The 15570-nt window shown below is 39.7% G+C and overlaps 1 protein-coding gene across 9 annotated transcripts in view; it reads right to left on the minus strand.

The window, feature by feature from the left end:
• Positions 1-14905, minus strand: part of LOC134790559 (whirlin) — a 130399-nt gene extending 115494 nt beyond the window's left edge. For 5 of the 9 annotated variants that reach the window (XM_063761396.1, XM_063761398.1, XM_063761397.1 and 2 more), the window contains exon 1: positions 14500-14905. The gene's annotated coding sequence lies outside the window, so the exon portion shown is untranslated. The remainder of the gene's footprint in view (positions 1-14499) is intronic. The other 4 variants (XM_063761394.1, XM_063761401.1, XM_063761400.1 and 1 more) reach the window with 1 other exon arrangement.
• Positions 14906-15570: the final 665 nt, after the last annotated feature.

Raw genomic sequence — 15570 nt, forward strand, 5'->3', positions numbered from 1 at the left:
CAACACTGTAGATGGCGCTGCTGGATATCATAAAACTACACCCCCACTATATCTAAGCATAGCCATCAGCATCATCAGCATTAAAAAAAAACAGCTTTAAAAAGAACTACACATACCTACTACTTAGGCACAAGTCCTAACTTCTCAACAAATCTAAAGTGCTTGACAAACCCTAGACTCTTAGTTAATAAGTCAGCTGGCATCTCAGCTGTCGCTAAGTATTTTGCTTCTACCACACCTTTAGCTATTATATCCCTACTAAAGTGGTAACGTATGTCAACATGCTTCGACCTATTATGAAACACAGGGTTGGCCAATAACTTCAGAGCACTTTGGTTGTCATTATAAATTGTAATTAATGACATCTTATTTGTAATTTCATGGTACAATGACCTTAAGTACATAGCTTCTTTAATACACTCAGAAATACTAATATATTCTGATTCACAACTGCTCAAGGACACGCTATTCTGCTTCTTACTGCACCATGAAACTACACTGCCAGACAAAGTGAAACAAAATCCTGAATAGGACCTCCTATCAAGAACATTACTGCCCCAGTCAGCGTCAACAAACCCGGTAAGCTTTGAATCAGACTCGCTACTATACCTGAGGCAATAGTGTTTTGTTTTCTTGAGATAACGCAAAACACGTTTGGCATGAGCCCAGTGTTCTCTACCATGACAGTTATTAAACTGGCTCAGATACCCTACACTAAAAGCAATGTCAGGCCGTGTCAAAACCGCTAGGTACATGAGACTACCAATAAGTTGTTGATAAGGTAATTCAGTATCACAGCTCTCACCTTTATCTAAGTTCAATCTTTCCTCCATAGGAGTTTGAGCAGTATTACAGTCTGTCATATTGAACTTATGCAACAACTTGTTAACATAATCCTCCTGATCTAAAGTTATTACATTATGTTCTTTATCAACACACACATTCATACCTAAGCACTGTTTGACCTGACCAAGATCTTTTAATTTAAAATGTGAAGACAGTACCTGTTTCAAACTTTTGGTTTCCTCTTCATTATTAGAAAACACAAAGAAATCATCGACATATAGAGCTACTACAGTCAAACCATTGTCATTTTTCACATATAAGCAAGGTTCAAGTTTAGACCTAGTATAACCATACTCGGTTAAGCAATCATCTACCCTCCTGTACCACGCCCTTGAGGATTGTTTGAGACCATATATGGCTCGCTTCAACTTAAGCACCTGTCCTTTACCTTCAGATGAAGGAAAGCCTTCTGGCTTCTCCATATAAATATCCTCCTCAAGATAGCCGTTCAGGAAAGCAGTAGTCACGTCTAAATGAGAAATATCTAAATTTAATTGAACCGACAAAGCAAATAAAAGTCTGAGAGTTGTATGCCTTACCACTGGCGCGAAGGTTTCGTCATAGTCCACTCCGTACTTCTGAGTATAGCCCTTGGCTACTAACCTGGCTCGGAACCGCACATTGCCCTCACTATCGTACTTCTTCTTAAGTACCCACTTGCACTTTACGACACTAGAGTCTTTTGGAACGCTGACAAGCTCCCAGGCCTGGTTGTCTTCGAAACTTTTCAACTCTTCTGCCATAGCTTGTCTCCATTGCTCTTTCTCTGGTCCGCGCAAAGCCTCTGATAGTGAAAGACCACTGGCATCATCCATCCTGCTAGCATCTGAACATAGATTTGAAATGCCATACCTTTCAGGCGCTTTTCTTTGTTCTGCTGTTCTCAGGACTGGACCGATCCTCTCAGGAGCAGGAACATTTTCAGGAACTGAAACACTCTCAGTTGTGGTGTCTGCATCCTCATACTCACTAGGGTTCATTGACTCAAAAGATGAATCAGTCAAAGTTCTGGAAATATCTGGACTCTCATCCCCCACTGAACTTTGACACCCTACTTCAGCTTTTTGTATTGTTTGTTGTTGAACTTCAATTTGGCAATACTCTTGTTTTTCAAAAACCTTTACGTCCCTCGCTGTGAAAAATGTTCTCTTTTCAGGATCGAAAAGTCTATATCCTTTGACCCCTTCTGGGTAACCCATTAGGATAGCTTCCTTAGACTTTTTCTGCCACTTCACCCTTTTCTCTTTGGGGATGTGGACCATGACAGTACTGCCGAAGATTCTTAGGTGACTTAGGTCTGGCTTTGTCCCTGTCCACATTTCAAAAGGTGTTTTGTTGTTTAATCCTGAAGCTATTGTCCTGTTCCGTAGATAAACTGCACAACTACATGCTTCTGCCCAGAATTCTGTGGGTAGCTCGGAGTCAAATAACAGGCATCTAGCCTTCTCACACACCACACGATTCTGGCGCTCGCACAACCCATTTTGTTCAGGCGTATAAGGGTTCGTCCGTTGATGCAGTATCCCATTTACCTTCAGGAACTCGCTGAACTTCTTGCTTGCATTTACTGATGTCAATCTTGTCGCTAATACTGAAACCTTCCACTGCATCCTTCATTTTCGTCATGTATGAGCTGTTAACATGGGCGAGACGACGGTGCCAAGTCTCGGCAGACACTGCCATAGCAACGTTGGTCGTATTTTCTGGCATATTCAATTTGTAAACGCCGTTTGTCAAAGTAGCCGTAGCAACAAGCTGTCCACTTCTGTTGTAAATCTTACAACCTTTCTTAGTGAAGTCTACTTTATTACCTTTCTTTATCAGTTGGCTTACAGATAACAGGTTCGTAGTTAAACTCGGTACACATAAAACATCTTCAACAGTTATGTCGAATTCACTGTCGGGAGTCACAGTCGTAATCTGTACGTTTCCGGAGCACAACACTGGCATACATGCCTTATTTGCTGCAACTATCTCGCGAGTAGCCGGCTCGTACGATGCATTCATAACCCAACTTTCATTTGCCGTAAAATGGGTACTAGCGCCGCTATCAATGTAGTAATCATTTTTCTTAAAGTCGGCACTTAAAAACACAGCACTGAATGCATTCGACTGTTTACGTGTAGTATTTTTTTCGATATTTGGGCACTGATTTCGATAATGCCCCGGGACCTTGCATCGAAAGCATTTCACATTGACAGTTCTGACTTTTGACATTTCGCCGCCATCCTGTTTACCACAGACAATCTTTGTTTTATTCTTCTTGTTATGTTGGTAACTTGACGTACTCGCGAACGCACTCTCAGTCTCGTTCCCATTCCTTGTCAAATTTGAATTTTTCTCTTCCATGTCTAAAAGTTTTGTTTTGATGGCATCTGTCGTGATAGAAATGCCGGAATGCTCTATTGCCATGATCATTGGGGAATATTTCTCAGGCAAACCTGCTAATAATAGCGAGCCGATCCATTCATCACTAATGGCAAAACCCGTACCACTTAATTTTTGACCATTTTCAACCATTTTCGTTACGTATTCTGTCATCGAAGTTGAATTTTCGAGTCTTATGGAAATTAAATTTCGCAACAACGTAATTTTTCTGGCGAAACCAGAGTCATCAAATAAGCTTTTGAGTTTAGTCCATAATTCAAACGTAGTTTTGATGCCTTTTACATGGACATACAAGGAAGGGTCGATTGTCAAAATCAATTTTGCACGGGCTTTTTCGTCATCTGCAACTTCTGTACCCGTAGCTTCTGGCTTACGCGCAATAAACTTTTGCGTGCCCTCTAGGATAAGAAAATTCTCTGCAGCGAAAACCCATTCACAATAGTTCTCTCGGCCACGTAACTTGGGCACATTCGTCACATAGTTTGGTGACGACATCTTCGGATTTCTGTCACAGATCGCACTCACAATATATCACACACGATACACTATAAACTGGCAATCTAATACTTGACTAACCCCCCGTATTTATCACTTTAAATCGCCCATAACCTATAATTAATAAAATACGTGCATGTTAACCGAAGACTATTTATTGTGTGACAGAACGACATGACAGCAATTCATATAAAAACATATTTGGAACACCATATTTAAATCAACACTGTAGATGGCGCTGCTGGATATCATAAAACTACAGTTTTCGAGGGTCATCACGAACCGCCTAGCAGGCAGACTCGACGAATTTCAGCCACCGGAGCAGGCCGGATTTCGTGGAGGATACGGCATCATAGACCACATCTTCACAGCGATTCCCTGCAGCGATGCCAAGTCGACTGGCGATATATCCAAGTGTTGAGATGTCTGTACAACGCAGCTACCATGGCCGTCTAAATCCAAAACCAGCAGACTAAGCCTATCCCCATGCATCGTGGTGTACGTGAGACAAGGGGATGTGATTTCCCCCAAATTGTACACAAATGCATTGGACGATATGTTTAAAACGTCGACTGGACTGGAACATTAATGGCGAAAACATCTCACACTTGCGATTTGCGTACGACATCGTCATCATGGCTGACACGTTGCAGGATTTAGAGCATACGCTGACCGGTCTAGCTGATTCTTCTCAACTCATAGGTCTCCGGATAAATTTGAACAAAACGAAAGTTATATTCAATGAACGTGTTGCTCCGGGACCTATTGCAGAACAAGGGGCTGTTCTCGAGGTTGTTCAGGAATACCTCTAACCTCGGGCAAATACTGCAATTAGGAAAGAACAACTTCGAGAAAGAGTCGAATAGAAGGATACAGCTGGGCTGGGCAGCATATGGGAAGCTGCGTCGAGTCTTCACGTCATCAACCCCACAGAGTCTGAAGACAAAAGTCTTCAATCAGTGCGTCCTACTCGTAATGACATACGGAGCCGAAACGTGGACACTCACGGTAGGACTGATCCATAAATTCAAAGTCGCTCAGCGAGCTTTGGAAAGGGCTATGCTCGGAGTCTCTCTCGAGGGATCGTATTCGAAATGAAGTCATCCGTCAGAGAACTAAAGTCCAAGTCGACATAGCCCACCGGATTAGCAAGCTGAAGTGGCAGTGGGCCGGGCCGGTCATATTAGCCGTAGAACCGATAAGGGTCAAACAGATCACTGTGTTATGTCTTTCCTGTAGACATACACTAGAGTTAAGGGCTATAAAGGTTAATTTGCTTATTTAACCCTTATCCACGTGAAAAGGTCCTCCTTTTATTTAGAGAACTATGATAAAATCATTACTTACATGCACACAAGCTGTTAACTATTGCCCACAGGAGAGAAAACTAGTGTGTTCGCGCGAACAGTACATTTTTCTTTCCTGTGGGCAATAGTTAACAGCTTGTGGGCATGTAAGCAATGATTTTATCATAGTTCTCCAAATAAAAGGAGGACCTTTTCACGTGGATAAGGGTTAAATAAGAAAATTAACCTTTATAGCCCTTAACTCTTGTGTATGTCTACAGGAAAGACATAACACAGTGATCTGTTTGACCCATAACCGTTGGGGTAGACGAGTTCTCGAGTGGAGACCGCGCATCGGCAAAAGTAGTGTAGGACGCCCTCAGACTAGATGGAGCGATGACCTTCGCAAGGCTGCTGGCAAGAGCTGGATCAGAGTTGCCGCAAATCGTGCTCAATAGCGTGCAATAGTAGAGGCCTATGTCCAGCAGTGGACGAGAGTAGGCTGATGATGATGATGATGAAAATACCCACTGACATGTAGGCAAATTATTATTACCTAGATAGTATGAAATTCTATCCCGAGATGAATACCATAGGACCAGACATTTTAGTTGAAGTTTTTTGTAATTATGTAGGTATAATAAAGGAAAGGTGAGTGCTATTATTATGTGACAGATAGCGCCTGATTAGTTCGTTTTTTTCATCAAGACAAGTTCTGTTTCCAAATAGCTACCTAATGTAAGTACCTACATTCATAATACAGTATACATACATAATAAGTCAAAATAAAGTTATTTAGACCACCCCCGAAGTTAACACTACTTTATCATTTCAATTAACCTAATAATTCAGTTAAATTATTCTGATTAAGAATTAATACATTTTAAACATAACGCGTTTGAAATAATTCGCCGAGCATAATTTTCATTTGGACTGCGCTTAATGCGCTAATACATAGTATGTAGTAGTACTTTCTCGGGCTGGATAAGATCATATAGCTGCCTGATAATAAACTCTCATTAATTAGGATTTTTTATTTTACATTTTGTACTGTTACAGCAAAAAGAAATTAATGAAGTACGTACTTATTCTACTCGTTTGTATAGGTATGCAGCTAAATATCATAACCAAGTTAGGTGAGTCGTAATCGTTAGGGAAATCGGCCGTTTTTCCTATAAGAATCCAGCAACAAAATTATGCTAAGTTAAGTCTTTTATTCAAGTATTTTATGATGTCCACAGGAAAAACGCCGACAAACGTGTAGGTAGGTAGTTAAATATCGGAATCCGTCAAAATTGGTTCATTATAGTTATAAATATATGTATACCTACATCTAACATTTTCAATTTAAATTCCATACCAGCTACGTATGTACCTAACATAACACGCTGCACTGCAAATGGCAGAGGTTTAGAATGATATCGGAGCATTTACGTCTAATGCATTTCATTTGTTCGGCGCGTGCTGCACGTTCGTGTCGGCAAATGTAAATATGAAAACGAATAAAGCGAGCCAACATTACTTAGGACATGTAGGCCAACGATGACCATTTGTTGTTAAATGCTGCATGCAAATAGTGCAAACCTTATCTGTTAATGTAAAAGTCATGTAAAAAAATAAAAGCTTTCATTTAGATTGTTGAAACCTTTTTTTCCTTTTCATATACACACCTGATTAACAATGATATAATTCCTGATTAAAATTTTACTTATATGTGTTAAAAACAATTGGCATTGTACTATCTATAGAAGAAAAATACATAGGACTTACAATTGGTGTTCAACTACCTAGGAAATACTACAGAGATAAATAGGTACTTAACCAAAAAGTTTGTTACATTTACGAAGCTTCAAATCATACGAAATTACTAATTTCATACAGTGATACAGTGAAACAAAGGAATAGCGTATTGCTAAATCAATATACGCCCAATAGCAATCCCAACAATGTGGCATAAAGCGGTCTTTGTTCACTGTTGAATAGTTTAAACGCCTCCCCTAAAAAGCCTGCTTCAGTTCAGTATGATGAATTAATCCAACCCTTCAGAGTCGGCGTATTGTTCAGTCAATTAGCTCATGTCGAGATTAATGTACCTGCTACATTACGGTCTAGCCACACTGTGACTTTTTGCTGTCATACAAACGCGCGCGAAAAACTCAAAGAGAGTAGAATGAGGTTAGGTACGTCGTTAGTATGGTCACGTTATACGAAGGGACGAAAACTACACAGTGAGGAAAGCAATGAACAACTGCAACCCCAGAGGAAGAGGCAGAAGTCCAGCAACCTGGTCAGGGGCGTATTTACCCTAGGGCCATCCGGGCCATGGCCCGGGGCGCCAACCCCCAGCATATGCCGCCCCTGGCGGATTGCATTTTGTTTTTCTTCCTTGACTTCTGGGGCGTCGAAACGTATTGGCCTGGGGCGCCAAATTTCAAAATACGCCCCTGAACCTGGTGGTCCAATGTCGAAAAAGAGATGGGGACATAAAACCTGACCACACAAACAACCCAGGATAGATTGTCCTGGCGCCGACCCCAGCTGAACTGGGAAATGGGCTGTACAAAGAGAGACAAACGCACGTTTCAGTAAAGTGCGACTACATCTTAGAAACTAGCGATTGATATACGTTAGTACTCGTATCTAGAGTCTGTGCGGCGACTTATAGTAACATTGGTTAGTTCAAACATATATAGGTACTCGTATTTTTTGTTATTTAATACTCATCCATTCTCAGCTTATTGGCGTTCCTTTCGGTAGGTATCTATTTAAGATTCTTAGCTGAATCTATAACTACTAGCTCGATAATTTCCCGTTCATATCGGTATGTGGCCCATTATTCGCAGTGCATTCTCTCATTGTCGCCGCGCTCATTGGTATTCGTTTCTCGGTCTCTATCTGCTTGCTGAATTCACTTACAGGGTGAACTTGCGCCGACTGAATACCAACTACATTTCTTTCTACCTGCCAATCCTGACTGAATAATACGTTCGACATACCTACCATAACACTTTGCAACTCTAATAATCGAAAATGATACCATGGATTTAATATAATAATTTACCATCACGATACACCAGACCAGCGCTCTACGGCAATATTCGCTACAATGCGGGATATAGCAGCTTATGAGCTACTATTCAGGCATCTATCAAATCGTCAACTATTAGTGTAAAGTGAAAAGTGAGTAGCGATGAACCAGTTTTTTTTAAGTTTTCAGAAAAAGTTTACAAGCTAACTGTACTTTTATTTAGACGTTTATTTACTTCTCATAGAGACCTTAGGCCTCAATCATCAAGCTATCTTGCTATATCGGTGCCATTATTTTGCATAAGTAGTTAGAGTCACCAAACATATGCACGGATTATTGAAATCTTTCATGCAAAATGTTATCCGTCAAATAAACGCGTGTAATGAATGCAGTCCAACAGAGTACAGAAACATAAAACGATGAGAGACCGTTAATTGAATCTCGATATAGGACAATACGACACACACACACACACAACGAACTAGGATAATTTAGTTATCGGCAAAGGTTTACATTGCTTAAATTATCATAAATTATGTAGTCATGTAGTTATTAGGTCAGTCATGTAGGTTTTTGGGCGATTTGAGAGCAATGATTAAACGCTATAGTCACAAGTAAGATTTTCCTTAAAATTGATGCCATTATTGTTAAATTGCAACTTGATATCGCATAAACATTAGTTATTCACACCATAAATAGGCACCTCGCATTTAATTCCTCATATCTAACATTCACATCTCGTTGTTCCTTGCATCACATTCCTCATCTCTGTGGAGGCGCATAGTTCCGCAACAATAGACCTCATTCAAATTCGCATTCGCTGTTTATGTGGCGGTTTAACTAGATTAGCATACTTTGAATGCGTGGTAACGAACGGGCTGCCAACCCTCCCTCTATTCGGATTATATGAGTTATTAGTTAGTTATTAGTTACCAATAGACGAAATTAACCTTTTAATAAAATCCTGAACAATATATATAATTGTGATTTTCCTTTATAGAATCTTTTATTAAATTGACGATGCCTGTTTCTCCAGCCTTCTACAACACTTCAAACTTCACACACAAGATATCATTTACCTACAAGCGAGCGGTACATATATGAAATCGTGTTTCGTTCACAAATTCTGTGAAGCTTATTTTGTACTTACATGCTAAGATTCGAAACCTCAACACACTGCTGAGCTTTAGCTGTCACGGCGTTAACAGGCAAGTTACGTTACAGTTGGGTTGAAATTCTGATACTTCACCCTATTTAAAGTGACTTAAATACTGAGACCGAGAAAATTAAGGTTTTCCGAATTTTAATATTTCTCCAGCATAGTTAGAAGGTCATTGAAATTCACAATAAGCCCAAATAACAGCCACGTTGCGTGTTAAAAGCCCTTTAAACGTTTCCGTTTAAAGTTATAGAGATTTACGGTTGCGGCTAATAGTAAAACAACGGAATGAACCGCGTACAGGGTCGTTGGAATACGATGTTACTTTGTGCGTATTTATTAACTTTTGTACCTGTGTTATAGGTCAGTAACTAGATTTTTGGAATTTTTGTACCTTACCTATTACTTATACAATACAATTTTCAAAAAAGCCAGTATAAGTCAAAATTATGTGCATAAAGTATTGAAATATATTGTGCTTTGTATAAGCACTATTTGTATTATGTTAACAGGCATCGGAGTTTTTGTCGCATGGTAAGACTAAGAGCAAGCTATGGAGTCGACATTTGCCATAAATTAAACTCTTATTCATACTCATACTCATGATTAATTTTATTTAATATGAGAACAGATTACTAAATAGTTAGTACGTATATGAGTTTAAATTATTAAACCTCATTTGTTGCAATAGAGCCGAAAGTGAATAGAACTGTCACCTAAGAAAATAACCTTCCGCAATTAAAAAAAGTTATGAATTAATTCTATCACTACTGTCATTGATTAGTTGTTTACTTGAAAGATATTTTACGTTTCAACATGTGTCCGTCTATACTTTCATACTTATTTAAACGAGAAATTGGAAAGATTAATCAGATGTGCGATTTGGTACAAGAACGACAGGAATATAATATGTATACAAAACACTATGGATATACTATGTATACATATAATAGGTATGAATTACGTTTTTCAATGGACGATAAAGTCGATGTGGATGGTGAAAATATCGTGTTTCCTTCGTATAAATTCAATGGCATAGGCAATAAAATAGTTGAAGTTATGAATTCATAATGTAATGGAAAAATATTTTTTTATATAATTAGACTAAGATAATTATGCACGAACAAGAAGGCAAGACAGAATCAGAAATGTCCAACTAAGAGCCAGAACCAAACTAACAGACATCCTAGAAAAAATAGACCTTCAAAAATGGAGATGGACTGGCCACATGTTAAGATCACGACAAGAAAAGTGGAGCCAAATCATAACAAACTGGTATCCAAGAGATGGCAAAAGAAGTCAAGGACGATAAAAAATGCGCTGGGAGGATGAGCTGAAGCTCACTGCGGGACCAAAATGGAGAAGAGTTGCCCAAGACCGGAAACAATGGAAGCTATTGGAGGAGGCCTTTGCCAACAGGCACACTGAGTTGAGAGATTTCTTATAGAAACAGAAGTCAGCAACCAACACATACAAATTTCTCTCACCCAGCCTAAGGGGCTATATAAATAAAATAAAAATAAATAAATAAAAAATATACACGACCGACCGCTCTAAAGGCATTTTAAGATAAATTAAATAAATGAGTATGAGTATGAATAAGAGTTTACATTTATGGCAAATGTCGCTTGCTATTAGTCTTACCATGCGACAAAAACTCCGATGCCTGAATTTATGTATCATACAATGACATTTATTAGATTCACTGTTCAACACATAACAGTAGTGATATGTTTATGAACAAGCCCCCCCCCCCCCCCTCCATCTTACCCGCAGTAGCAGGTAAAAAAGCTAAAAGTACTTAAGGAACACAGGAATCCTCTTAACGTCGTCACATGTCGAAATCTCGCTGAGAACATTTTCTACTTGAACCCTGTATCGGTGCATTCCTCCTCGTAACACTCGCGAATCGAATTCCACTAAACTAAAGAATACTAAAATGTATTACTACACCGTAACACAAGACTTACGACTCCAAGTAAGAAGGCGTCAGGGTAGTTTTATAGTTCTACAAATAACGACAGACACCTACATAATGAATTTAGTAGGTATAAAAAGCATACCTTCGCGAAAAAGACATCCTTTTAAGCAAATCCGCTTTCAGAGCGCGTAAAGAACTGTAGTAGGTACTCGTACCAAAACTGACATGTTTATAAAACGAGTGATTAATGGGAATGCAAAGATGGCCGCGCTCTAAGTTTGGGGGCTAAGGCTTCCCTTATACCCTCGGGAGAACGCAACGTCTTTACTTAAATCCTACATTTATTAATACTTAATATTGGGATACTGCCGTAAACCCCGTAAATCTATATTTTATTAACTTAATTTACGACTTCTTCATCCAGCTTACAAGTTACTAGGAAATCTGATCCAATTACTATCGAAAATAGTAAAGCCTGCGAGCAGAAACCGTTGGCCTACGGTTTGCGTCTTCTGAATCCGAAGCGACTGCGACTGCTGGATTAGTATCGGTTATCTGTCCGTCAATGAAGCCCCTCCCTTTATACGTAACAAATACTTGAGTTTGGCAATTGTAGTTCAACAGCAACGCAACCGACGTAACAGAAATATAGAGGTAAACAACAAGCTACAGAGTTGCAAAAGAGATATAATCATAGCCTGAGGTGTACACTGATTTAACTTGAAAAACGATATTTTTGTGCAGTATAAAAACCGCAAACCGATTGTGGTACAATTACATAGTAGGTATATTATTAGTTAGAAGTGAGAAAAGACTTAAAGGAGTCATATATCTAAAACTAATTGAAAAATGAAGAGTTGAAAGTAAGATTAAAAAACGTTTAATCTTCAAACGTCAAACAAGTAAATTGAAAACAGAAAGCAACTGATTGCAGAAATTGTCTACGGCGTTTCTGCAAATAAGACGTCACACTCAAAAACATTATTTTTGCTTCGCCATTCCATGCGTTAAAATCGTACGTCCATGCAGTATTCTGGGCTAGGTATGTAGATTGACGGAGCTCATTAGGCAAGCTCGCGGGCCGCGGGTCGCGGGTCGCGTGCCGCCAGCGTGCACGCAGCATGCACGACCCCGCATTCTGTCCCATCGATCCCGCTAATCACCGCTGCTAACATAAATCCACCACCAATTAGCTATGTTTGTAATATTTTACTCGCAAAAAATTAACAGATTTATTGCGGTAAGAATATATTTAGATGAAAAGCACTGGGGTTAAGTCGACTTATGCCAACGTAACAGAGGTATGTACTTCTCTCATAGACATCGGTTACACGCTAATTCTGGCGTCAGTTCAGTCCATCAGTCCATTCGAGTTTTGACTGATGCCAGAATGATGGAAAGACACGGTTAGACGATCAGTCCAGACTGACGACAGATTGATAAAATTACGACCCAGTCGCCGTTTGGACACAGAACGCAACACAGTCATTTAGTCTTGTCTAATATGGTGACTGACGCGAGAATGACACAAACAGGTTACACTATCAGTCTCCTATCAGTTTTCTGTCATTCAAAATGGACTGACGAATATTATCTAAAAATTTAAAATTTCATTAGTCCAGACCATCAGTCCATCAGTCCGCGTGTTACACGATAATTCTCCCGTCAGTCTGACCAGACTGATGGACTGAACTGACGCCAGAGTTAGAGTGTAACCGATGTCATAGATAAATGTAATTATTTTAAACCAATTTTAAACGTATTACCACCACGACAACGACTATGTTGCCAGGCAGAGTGATGGCAGGTGGACCAAAATATTAATTACGGAATGGTAGCCATTTCTCACGAAAGAAATAAATGCCTGGAGGCCTGGCCAAGATATGACAATTGTTGATAAAAGACGCCAGTCGAAACTAATATAGTGTATGGAAATATAGCCTTTTCGTAGTATCTGCCATCCCGACACATTTTCACTTTTCTTTTAGCGTTTGTCGATGGGTGGATTGACTCGATTGGTAGACGATATTTGAAAGATTGCGACCCACTTCTAGATGTGATTAGCTCAGGACCCGGGATAAGTGGCGTACTCGAAAAGAAGCCTATGCTCAGCACTGGGCGATTAAAGGCTGATCACGTTTTTAAGGAAATTATGTAAATGAATGTTATAAGTTATGTCGATATCTCTCGTTATCTCAATGTAAAAAAAAACCGATCCCCAAGTACAGTCTCCAGAAATGCAACTGCACAAAGTTAGCAATACTGTTGCACAACGCGTATCTGCCTCGGAACCTCTGAGAGCTAACCCTGAGATATAATTATTAATTGAAGAACTATTGGCGCATTTCTTGGAACTGAAGCTCTTTTGGCATAAACTCGTACACACCGATGAGCATTCTTTACTTACGCAAGCCATCGTCAACATAGTCTCTCCTTATTATTTATCTTGGCTTCTAAATAATTACCTTCGTTTATTGGTTTAAATTAAATTATAGCCGTTCGTTTGAAGACGCGATAAGTATTATAATTATATGATTAACCAAGATATATAGCTTTATATACACAAAATAATATTTATATTAAACGTGTATATATGCTGAAGATATAAACTCAAGTGCGAAAATGAAGATCCATACAGTGAGTTTACACATACTTTGTACTGTTGCTACGAAGCTGTTGAAATAGACGTAAAGTCACGAAAACAACTCTTATTAGAATGTATATGTTTTGAAAACTACTTCGACGATTCTCACTTAACTTTGACATTGCCATTGGCTTTCGTAATACCTAAACAGGGTAAGAAGGAGCCCTCGTTCTTTAAGCAAAATGCTAGTCCATAAATTAAGGCCGCGCTACGACGTTCTACGAAAGAGCTACGAAGCTACGACGGTTGTCATATTGGCCAATTTGGTGCCAATTTAGGTTAATTCAACTGAAATAAATTGGCCTGAAGCAACGTTGTTTATTGGGACGGTACTGGCATTGAGTGATTACTAAATAGGATAATAGTAGCTAGTGTCTTATGGCTGGGGGTGTGCCATAATCTGATTGCGGCAGTCGTAGAGCTTCAGAATAGCGACTTTCGCCGCTCCCACTGTACAAACGAAACTAAATGTACAGTTTCGGCATGCCTATGCATTTAAAACATTTCGTTCAAAATGCCTACAAAGCATTTTGAACGAAATGTTTTAAATAAAATATAAGGTACATTAGGATGTTAAAGTGGGACTCATTATGCAGTTCCTATTACCTACGTGTTCTGACACTAATATGAATTAAAAACATTTTTATGGGCCATATAATAAAATAAACCCATGTTAAAATAGCAGTTTAGGCTGTTTAGTGTACAGAAATAAGAGTGATTATGTATGCTCACCTTGTTATTTCATCTTGCGTACGTCTCCGTCGTGCCACATGTCCGAGGCGGCGGTGTCACCGGGCTCCGTTATTTACATGTCCGCGGGTCCGGCTCACGTGCTCGGGCACTGCACTTGCAACTGGCACTGGGTATGAATGGCGGTCGCCGGTCGGCCGGGCGCGTGTTATTGTTGTGTGGAGACGTCAGCGCGAGCTCCGGACGAGCGGACCAGGCGGGCGCTCTGGCGGACGGCGCAGCGCGACTGCGCGTAGCGCGCGCGGTCGCCTCCCCGCTCGATACACTGGCCATGAAATTTTCAGCCGAGCCACTGTCAACCGGTGGTGGCACGCAGGTGCGCCCACGGCAGCGCCGCAGCCTGCTGCTGGCTGCGGCAGCTGCGGTCGCCATCGACAATGCATGCCAACTCTTGGACACAACCATACTTTGCCACTTGCTTTGCACTGCATCCAAAAGTTCTCTTTTTTTTGGAAATGTATGCAGGGATATATTCTCCACAAATAGGATTTCTTCCTTTCCTTAAACAATAATATTGTATTTAATACTCATTTCCAGGTAGCTATATCTATCTATAATATCTAGGAGACCAAGCTTTGCACGGAAAACATACAAAAACTCAAAAATGCGCGTTTTCCCAGAGATAAGACCTAACTAGGTCGAGTTTTCGCCCCCGAAATCCCCCATACTTATAGCAAATTTCATCGAAACCGTTACAGCCGTTTCTGAATCCCCGAAATATATAAATAAATATATACATATACTTAAACAAGAATTGCTCGTTTAAAGGTATAAGATAAATGGAATTTCAATTAGTTTGTAAGCATTATCGTGTACTTTTATATGTTCAAACTTTTTGAATAAACGTCTTTTATTTTTATTATTATTTGTAACTCCATTTTGGATTTCACGGGCCTATAAATCCCGGTCTTTTGATAGGCTTGCGTGGGATATAGATCCAACACGTAGAGGCCCCTATTATTTAATTAATAATTAAAGCATGAACACAGAAAGCTCGCATTAGGTATATATAAAGACGTTTAGATAAAGTTGCACTGAAAAACTCATGTAAGT

The sequence above is a fragment of the Cydia splendana genome, chromosome 5 (genome assembly GCF_910591565.1).
Source record: "Cydia splendana chromosome 5, ilCydSple1.2, whole genome shotgun sequence".
NCBI classification, from domain to species: Eukaryota; Metazoa; Arthropoda; class Insecta; order Lepidoptera; family Tortricidae; genus Cydia; species Cydia splendana.